The sequence below is a fragment of the Saccopteryx bilineata genome, chromosome 11 (genome assembly GCF_036850765.1).
Source record: "Saccopteryx bilineata isolate mSacBil1 chromosome 11, mSacBil1_pri_phased_curated, whole genome shotgun sequence".
Lineage (NCBI taxonomy): Eukaryota > Metazoa > Chordata > Mammalia > Chiroptera > Emballonuridae > Saccopteryx > Saccopteryx bilineata.
This window is the reverse complement of record NC_089500.1, coordinates 23,534,238-23,542,516: the sequence shown is the minus strand read 5'-3', so window position 1 is coordinate 23,542,516 and position 8,279 is coordinate 23,534,238. Positions and strand designations below refer to the sequence as shown.

Below are 8,279 nucleotides of genomic sequence, written 5' to 3'. Positions count from 1 at the left end.
GCAGGCACTGAGCTACTTATTTCTCGTCCAAATCAGCTCTAGCCAGTTCTGACTTCTCCAAGAAAATGGCACATGTCTCGATGGAAACAAATCTCCCACACAGGAAACTGGAGAAAGTCACCCTCCAGAGACTACTTCTGAGCTTGTGGTCACACCTTGAGGCCAAGAAGGTCTCAGGCTGTATTTTAATGGTGATGGAGTTATAGCTCCCTGAGGATTAAGCATCCAGGAATTTTACCAGAAAGCTGTTTATGCTCACAGCTCACTCAGCTGCCCCAAAACCTCTAAGTGATGACATAGAACTATTAAAATACCACTTTTCATGCATTTCCCACCAAAGTGTTATAATCTGGTTTTATTAAGGGCAGGAAACCTCTGTGTGCATGCCTTTCTGATTATTGACCCCTAACAGATCCTGTTATCTCTTCTAAGTATTTCAATATCCTCACTTATAAAGCAAATTGAGTTGGCCTAGAACAGTGGTCAGCAAACTACGGCTCACAAGCCACATGCGACTCAATCAGGCTGAGGATGTTTTTAGCAAAGGCCAGCTTAGGAGTACCCTAATTCAGTTAATAACAATGTACCTACCTATATAGTTTAAGTTTAAAAAATTTGGCTCTCAAAAGAAATTTCAATCGTTGTACTGTTGATATTTGGCTCTGTTGACTAATGAGTTTGCCGACCACTGGCCTAGAACAACAAGCAAGGTGGAAATAGACTGGCCAAAAGAATTCGATTTAAGAAAACGTACGATGACCATAGGAGTCTATTTCAGCCCTTCAATCAGGACTCAACAGTGGAGAGGGGGTCAGCTCATACCAGCTCCTGGATGCTGACGGTGCTCATCATCAGCTCTCCCGGAAGCGCAGCTCGCCCAAGGCTGTGTCCGGTGACATCACATGGGAAGCTTGAAATCAGCCGTGATGGGAGTCTTCCACCACAGTAGTTGGCAAACTACAGATCTGGGCTCTTTCCCCCAGGGAGCCAGCTTACCAGTACAACACTGACCAGCTGGTTTGGTGGGAAGAAAAAAGGACAACTGCAGGGGTCCCAACCAGAGTCTCAGAGACAAGGGCCAGAAGATGCAATCTAGCAATCCTACACAGATGCCATTGCTCAGACAACAAGTATTTAAAAGACTAACAAAAGTGTCCTCAGGCATAAAAAGACCTCTGAAGATTTATCCACAGAGCCCTACAATGAAAACTCTACAAATAAGAAAAACGAATCTAGGAAATGCTACAAGAGACCCAAGAACACGATAGGATGGTCAAAACCTCGGTCGTGCTTATTAGGACTAAAGGAGGGAAATTATAGGAATAGTCCTATGACAACCTAGAACTGGGATATTAAATGAGGGCAGGACGGGGGAGTCAATGCGGCAGGAGAGCCTGTGGGAGTACTTAGCTTGTGCAAGAGCTGATAAATTAAAAAGCCCACAGGGAGGAATAAGCATGGGTGATAAGGGCAACCGCTGTGAGAACAAAATTAGAAATACAAATTTTGAACCAGAAGAAAATTCTCTTTCCAATGGAAGGCAGAAAACTAGAAAGCATTCTAGAAAGTCACCCAAAAAAGATAGTAAAACAGTAAAAAAAAGTTAGCTGTGGGCCTGGGAATAGGTATCTTTAAAGCTCCCAGTGTGATTCCGATGAGCAGCCAGGGTTGAAAAACATCTAGTCCAGGGGCCCCCAAACTTTTTACACAGGGGGCCAATTCACTGTCCTTCAGACCGTTGGAGGGCCAGACTATAAAAAAACTATGAACAAATCCCTATACACACTGCACATATCTTATTTTAAAGTAAAAAAAAAACAAAATGGGAACAAATACAATATTTAAAATAAAGAACAAGTAAATTTAAATCAACAAACTGACCAGTATTTCAATGGGAACTATGCTCCTCTCACTGACCACCAATGAAAGAAGTGCATCCCGCGGATAAATAGCCTCAGGGAGCCGCATACGGCCCGGCCCCGGGGTGTAGTTTGGGGACCCCTGATCTATGTTGTCTGTTTCTCAGCCTTCCACCTGCCTCCAATTAGAGTCACTCCTACCAGCCGCTGAGCCCTGGCCGCCCGGCAGCCCCCAGGCGGACTCGATGAGAAGCAGTGGGCCCGGCAGGGGTGGGCTGCGCAGCGTGGGCACCTGGGGGCAGAGAGAACCCTCAGAAGTGAGGTGTGCCTTGTTCTCAGCGTGGCTGGGCCCCAGTCCTGCCCCCAAAGGAGACGATATAAGAGAAAATAAAACCACTAACAGGAAACATGCGGCCTGTAGGCTGAGCTGAGGGGCGAGGTTTCGTAGGGCTCCGGAAGCCCGCTGCGTGGGCGGTCTCGGCGTGAAAACACGCAGAGCCGAGAGGTTGGCAGCCCACCTCTGCCCCGCGCTCTCAGGCTGGGGTCCAACCCTGGCCCTGCGGGCAGGGCAGCGCGGGCCTGGAGGACAGTCGTGGCTACAGGTAAGACTGCGTGTGCGCTGGGTGAGCAAGTTCGGGCTGGGCTGCCCCGGGGTGGGACAGAAAGTGGGAGCGGTGGGGCAGTGGCGACAGCAGCAGGTGGACAGGTAAAAAGGGCGCTCCTTCAAGACCCGGAGGCAGGAAGGCGGGACAGATGGACATCTTAGAGGTAAAGGAAATGGAGAAAAACAATAGAGAAATGCAGAGAGCAAGTATGGAGGTCCAGGTGGTCCTATAACTGGAAAAGGGCGAACAATAGGCCAGTTTGATGACGAAACAAGGCTCCAGGCCTCTGTGAATGGCCTGGTGGGACCAGAGATGGGGGCAGGGGGTGGTTCTCCCTCCTTTCCCCACCATTCGCTTCTTGAGGAATCGGCCTGAGTCGAAGGACTCAGGAGAATGTTAGAGAGAGGCTGTAATCTATAGTGTGGCCCGAACAGGTGTGGCAAGGAGGGTCTGCACAGCCCTTCCCACTATCACGGCAGTCGCCAACGGTTACCACGGACACTGCAGGGGGTGGGGGATGGGCAGGGGCGTATTGTGGTTCAGCTAGCATAACTAAGGAAAATATAAGTGCTTGGTGCATTTCTCCTCTTAAAATATTCAATTGACCTTCAGCATAAATTTTTAGTAGCTTTCATATTCTTTAAGAAAACTTGCAGTTTCAACATGAAATATAATACTGACCCCACAATTGAATACTGTGTTTGATATTGTCTGATATCGCTTGTTTCATCTGGGAGGCCCTTCCTCGGCGAGGTGGCGAACTCTGGGGCCAGGGCCCTCGTCGTGTCCTGTGGACACAGCACCTCCTGGGCTCAAGCACAGTGCTGGGCACAGGGATCCTTGCTGCTCAGCTCGGTGAATGTTTGGATCCCCAGGCCTGTTGTCTGAAGGAAGAAAGGGGGTGCTGGGTGGGCTTCCATGGGGGGAGGAGAGCAGTGTCTGCATGTGAACGGATGAGGGCTGATTCCAGTCTCTGCTCTGCAGCGGGCTCTTTCACACCATGCCTTTGCATCACGTGATCTCTCTCACCCACCCTTGTAATTTCTCATCCATGAAATAGGAATAATAGCAACGACCGCCTCACAGGTGTGGTGGGAGGATCAAATGAACTAACAGTGATGCTTCCCGCTCTTTTATATGCACACACATCTCCTGAGGATCTTGTTAAAATGCGGATTCTGTGTCAGTAAGTCCCAGGTGGGGCCTGAGATGTTGCAGTGTACAAGTTCCCAAGTGATGATGATGTTGCTGGTCAGAAATATAAGTTCTCGGGCTGCCCCACACCTTCTGAATCAGAGACCCTGGGGGTGAGTGAGAGTGATCTGCTTTAACAAGTGCTCCAGGGAAATCTGATTCAGGTGGAGTTAAAGAGCTACCAAGCAAAGAAAAGTACTTTCAGTCACACAAGCATGGACACAGTGCCTACTGGGGCTCTAAATCTGCTCAGGAATGTGGTGTTAGCAAAGATTGGTCGCCTGTCCAGGCCCCAGGAAGCTTGGAATTTAGTCCAGTGAGTTCCAGCTATTGTTTATAATAAGAGGTGGGGAGCATGTAGGGGGGAGTGATTATTTTTAAGAAACTAGATTTATGGTTTTCTATGACCACCCCAAAGAACTTTTATTTAGTAAGCCTGGATTTCTAAAGTAGAACTCGGAGAGGGAGGGATCCAAGATGGCGGAGTCCGTAGAAATGACAATCACCTCCTCCCAGGTCCACATCAAAATTACAACTAAATTATAGAACAGTCAACCTGGATAACCATCTGAAGGCTAGCAGAACAGGAGTCTTATAACTAAGGGTACACAGAAGAAGACACGTCAAGACTGGTAGAAGGAATGGAGACATGAACCTGGCTGGCCCCGGGCACCCACACGTGGCAGTTGAGAATCTAGCTGCTGAGGTGCCCCCTGAAGAGCGAGGGGTTTCAACCGCATGCCAGGCTCGCCAGCCTGGAGCACTAGTGCCAGGAAGAGGAGCCCACAAAGCATCTGGCTGTGAAAATCAGTGAGGGTTCAGTCTGCCCCCACGAGACTAGAAACTGCAGGAAACCCACGTGCCTTTTTAAAGGACCAACACACAAAATCTCACTCGACAGGCACTTGACTGGAGCTCCAGCAGAAATTCGACAGCTCAGAGGGGACCAGAGTCATATGGAGAGAGATTGAGGTGTGTGGCTTTGGGGAGAGAGCTGGAGAGATAGCCGTCAGTGTCCCGTCCCTATGTTGCATCCTCTCCTACACGGCCCACTGACGCCATCTTTCCTGAGTGAGCACTCCCCCACGTAGGGCATCAGCCTGGTTAGCTACTAGTCCCAGCCTACTGACACCCTGAGGCCCCATTCTGCCGGGCTGACACTCAACAAAATATTGGCAAACTGAATTGATCACTTGCATCCCAGGAATAAATCTCCCTTGATCATGAATATATCCATTTAAATCTTTGCCCCTTTTTAAAATTAGGTTATTTGTCTTTTTATTATGCTGTAAGAATCCTTTACATATTTCAAATACAAGTTCCTTATCAGATATATAATTTGAAAATATTTTCTACCGCTCTATCTATGGGTTGCCTTTTCACCTTCTTGATGGTCCTTTTGAAACACAAAAGTATTTCATTTTGAAAAAGTCTAACAATCTATTATTTCTTCTGTTGTTTGTGCTTTTGGGGCCATAGCTAAAAAAATTACTTGATCCAACGTGATGAAAACTTTTCTTCTAAGAACGCTTAGACCTTATATTTTGGTCTTTTATAGTTTTAGACCTTATATTTTGGTCTTCTGAGCCATTTTAAAGTAGTTTAAGTACGCAGTGTGAAGTAGGATCTTCAGTCTTTGGCATGTGAATATCCAGTTGTCCCAGCACCTCTGATTGAAAAGACTATTTTTCCAATGTCCCTGATGAACATAGATCCTAAAAATCCTCAACAAAATATTAACAAACTGGATCCAGCAATACGTTAAAAAGATCATACATCATGATCTAGTAGTGATTTTCAACCTTTTTCTTTCATGGCACAAACACACACTAATTACTAAGGTCAGTGCCCCTGACTAAATACAACCATTTTCATCTCATGGCACAAATAAATTAGTTACTAAGGAAGAAGAGGTCAGGGCCCCTTTTTCTTTAGTAATTATTGAATAGTTTATGAGCGCATGAGAAACAAAGGTTGAAAATCACTAAAGGGGATGCAAGATTTGTACAATATCCACAAATCAATAAACATGATACACCACATAAACAAAATGAAGGATAAAAACCACACAATCATGCCAGACATTCAAAGAAGCAATGATACCTATCCTTCTCCAACTATTGAAAGGACTATTCTTTCCCACTGACAGGTATTGTTTTCAGAACCCAGAAAAAAGAATCTGTAATTTGCATTCCTATTCTAGGATAGTATTAAGTCACGTGATTCAACAAGACCCAGGTACATTAACTAAGTAAAGTTAAACATCATACTTTACTATAGGCTTCTCCAAGATTTTAGAGTCCATGCACTTTAATGAGTCTCTCATCTTTACTTTGTCAGAAAAGGCTTTTTATGTGGCCACTTATTAACATCTCTGGAAGCACACTTTCAAGGAACTCAAGTTTCAGATGCACTCTTTTGAGGGGACAGAATTATTAAATTGAATTCTGTTAAGATGTTTTAACTTTGCTCTTTGAGAATTAAGCCACCAACATGGTTGGGCATTGTGTGGTATGTAGAGCTGTATTGTTTATCTTTAACCATGTCAGAACGGAAATAAGACCTGGGAATTTCTTTTAACAACTGGTTTAGGAACCATATTTTTAGTTTACTACTGACACATCCATTTTTTTAAAGCTAAATATCAGTATTAAACAGTAGAGATTTTTAAAGTGTGGTCCAAGAACCACGTGCTGCAGAACCACTTGGATGTGGTTTAGAAATGCAGACCCAGTAGCCCCTTCAGACCTAATAATCAGAAACTCTGGAGCTGGAGCCCAGAGGCTGTGCTCTCAATCTGCCCTGTGATTCTGTGCATACCCATTTGAGAACTGCTCATCCTTGATTGAAAGGAGAGAGCCAAGTTGTCTATAACGAGATGAGCAGCAGAGGCTGACAGGTACCTAGGACCAAGCTGGCTCTTTATCTTCTTCCCCTCCCATCTCCACTGCCCACTTCCATGCACTTTTGCATGTTGAAATATCCTGTGTGAATGATCCATCACTGAACTCAGGCACCCTGAGCACTTTTTTTTGTCTTATGACACTTGCATATTGCCATGAGGGGGCGCCAGAGTGCCTTCAAAACCCATGCAAGTCCCCTCTGGTCTCCATTCCTACCACAGCTCCCCACTGGGAGGTCTAGTCTCTCAGTCTCAGCACTATCGCAATTAGCATTATGATAATCTATTCTGTGGAGACTGTTATTGTAATATGTACTCTGGTAGTGGATGGGGAGGTGCGGGGGGAAGGGAGGGGATGGTGAAGTTCGTGGTGGCAGTGGTGTTGGTGGAAGGTGGACTCTCCTACTTAGCATCATCAGGGACTCCACCTGCCTAAAGGATAAATCCCAAATTCCTGAGCTTAACAAAGCTTTGTGGGTCTTTGTGACCCAGCTACTGCTTACTTGTTCAGCCTCACTTCTCACAGTCACACTCACACTCAGGCACACACATCCTCACTCACACTCACTCAGCTCTTTTACATTGGAATGCTTTCTGAGCCTCAGACCAAACCAAACCTCAATTTATTGTCTTTGTTCATAGTACTCCTGTCATCACCTTCGTTTTCTACCAGAAACACTCCTATTCTGTCTTCACTGCCCAGTTCAAATGTCACTAGCATCCTCTGTGAGGGCTTTTCTGATCCTCAAGGTGAAGTTCAATTTCCTTTATCAACACTTCCGTGGTAGTTTGTGCACACCTCAACTCTAACCTTTTTAATCTGGCTGGTAAAGGCTTATGGGACCTCCCTGCCCACCAGAGGTGGCCTTAAAATGACCTCTCCAAGGGTCCTCCCAGCCTGATCCGAGACCTCTGGCCCCATGCCCTCATGCTGAGCCAGCAGCCACTCCGTCCATCTTGAAGGCTGACTGTAACATCAAGGGCAGAGCTCAGACATCCTGTCACAGATCTATTTTTTACATGCATCCAAAAGAGTTTTAAAAATCGTGAGTGAACATTTCATAAATAAGGTTCCAATAAATCAGCTGACACCTCGCTCTGCCACTCACCAGCCCTGATAGTGACCCTTGCCCAGCCTGGTTCTTTAGCCTTTAAAAGGAAGATGGTGCCATCTGAAGGGTGACAGAGGATCTGTTCAACACCACATCAAAATAGAAGTCCCCACAGACAGAAATCATGGCCAGCAGAGCCAAGCAAAGGGTCCTGGTTCCGGGACGTGCTAACTGGACTTCTGATGAATGCCTTCCTCACGCCTCATCTTCCTCCTGCCCTCTGACATGACCCATTGCTCCCCTACGTCCCAGAAGACACACCTATGCTCCCGTCTTCCCTGTCAGTTCTGTGCAGCCCCGGATTCTTGCTCAGACCCGAGTTTCTCATCGCCAGCTGTATCTGGGGCATTTCCACCTGCCTGTTCAGACACCTCAAACTCAGTTTCACAAGATGAGCCCTCTAATGCCTTTACTCTGCTTTATATTGTCATTTCATAAATTTTATTAAAGTGTACTGGACTCACATTAAGTGTACATGTAAGTATACAGCTTGGTGCATTTTCACTAACGAACAAACCCAGGAAACCAGAACCCAGATCAAGACATACATAGAACATTATCAGCCCCCTCCCCAGAAGTTCCTGCGGTGACCCCCTCCAGTGCTGAT

At 46.2% G+C, this 8,279-nt stretch overlaps 1 protein-coding gene across 1 annotated transcript in view; it reads left to right on the top strand.

Moving 5' to 3' along the window:
• The first annotated feature begins 2,395 nt into the window (after positions 1-2,395).
• The window catches only part of LOC136315398 (urea transporter 1-like), a 39,219-nt gene continuing 33,335 nt past the window's right edge, over positions 2,396-8,279 (top strand). The window contains exon 1 of the mRNA XM_066246945.1: positions 2,396-2,461. The gene's annotated coding sequence lies outside the window, so the exon portion shown is untranslated. The remainder of the gene's footprint in view (positions 2,462-8,279) is intronic.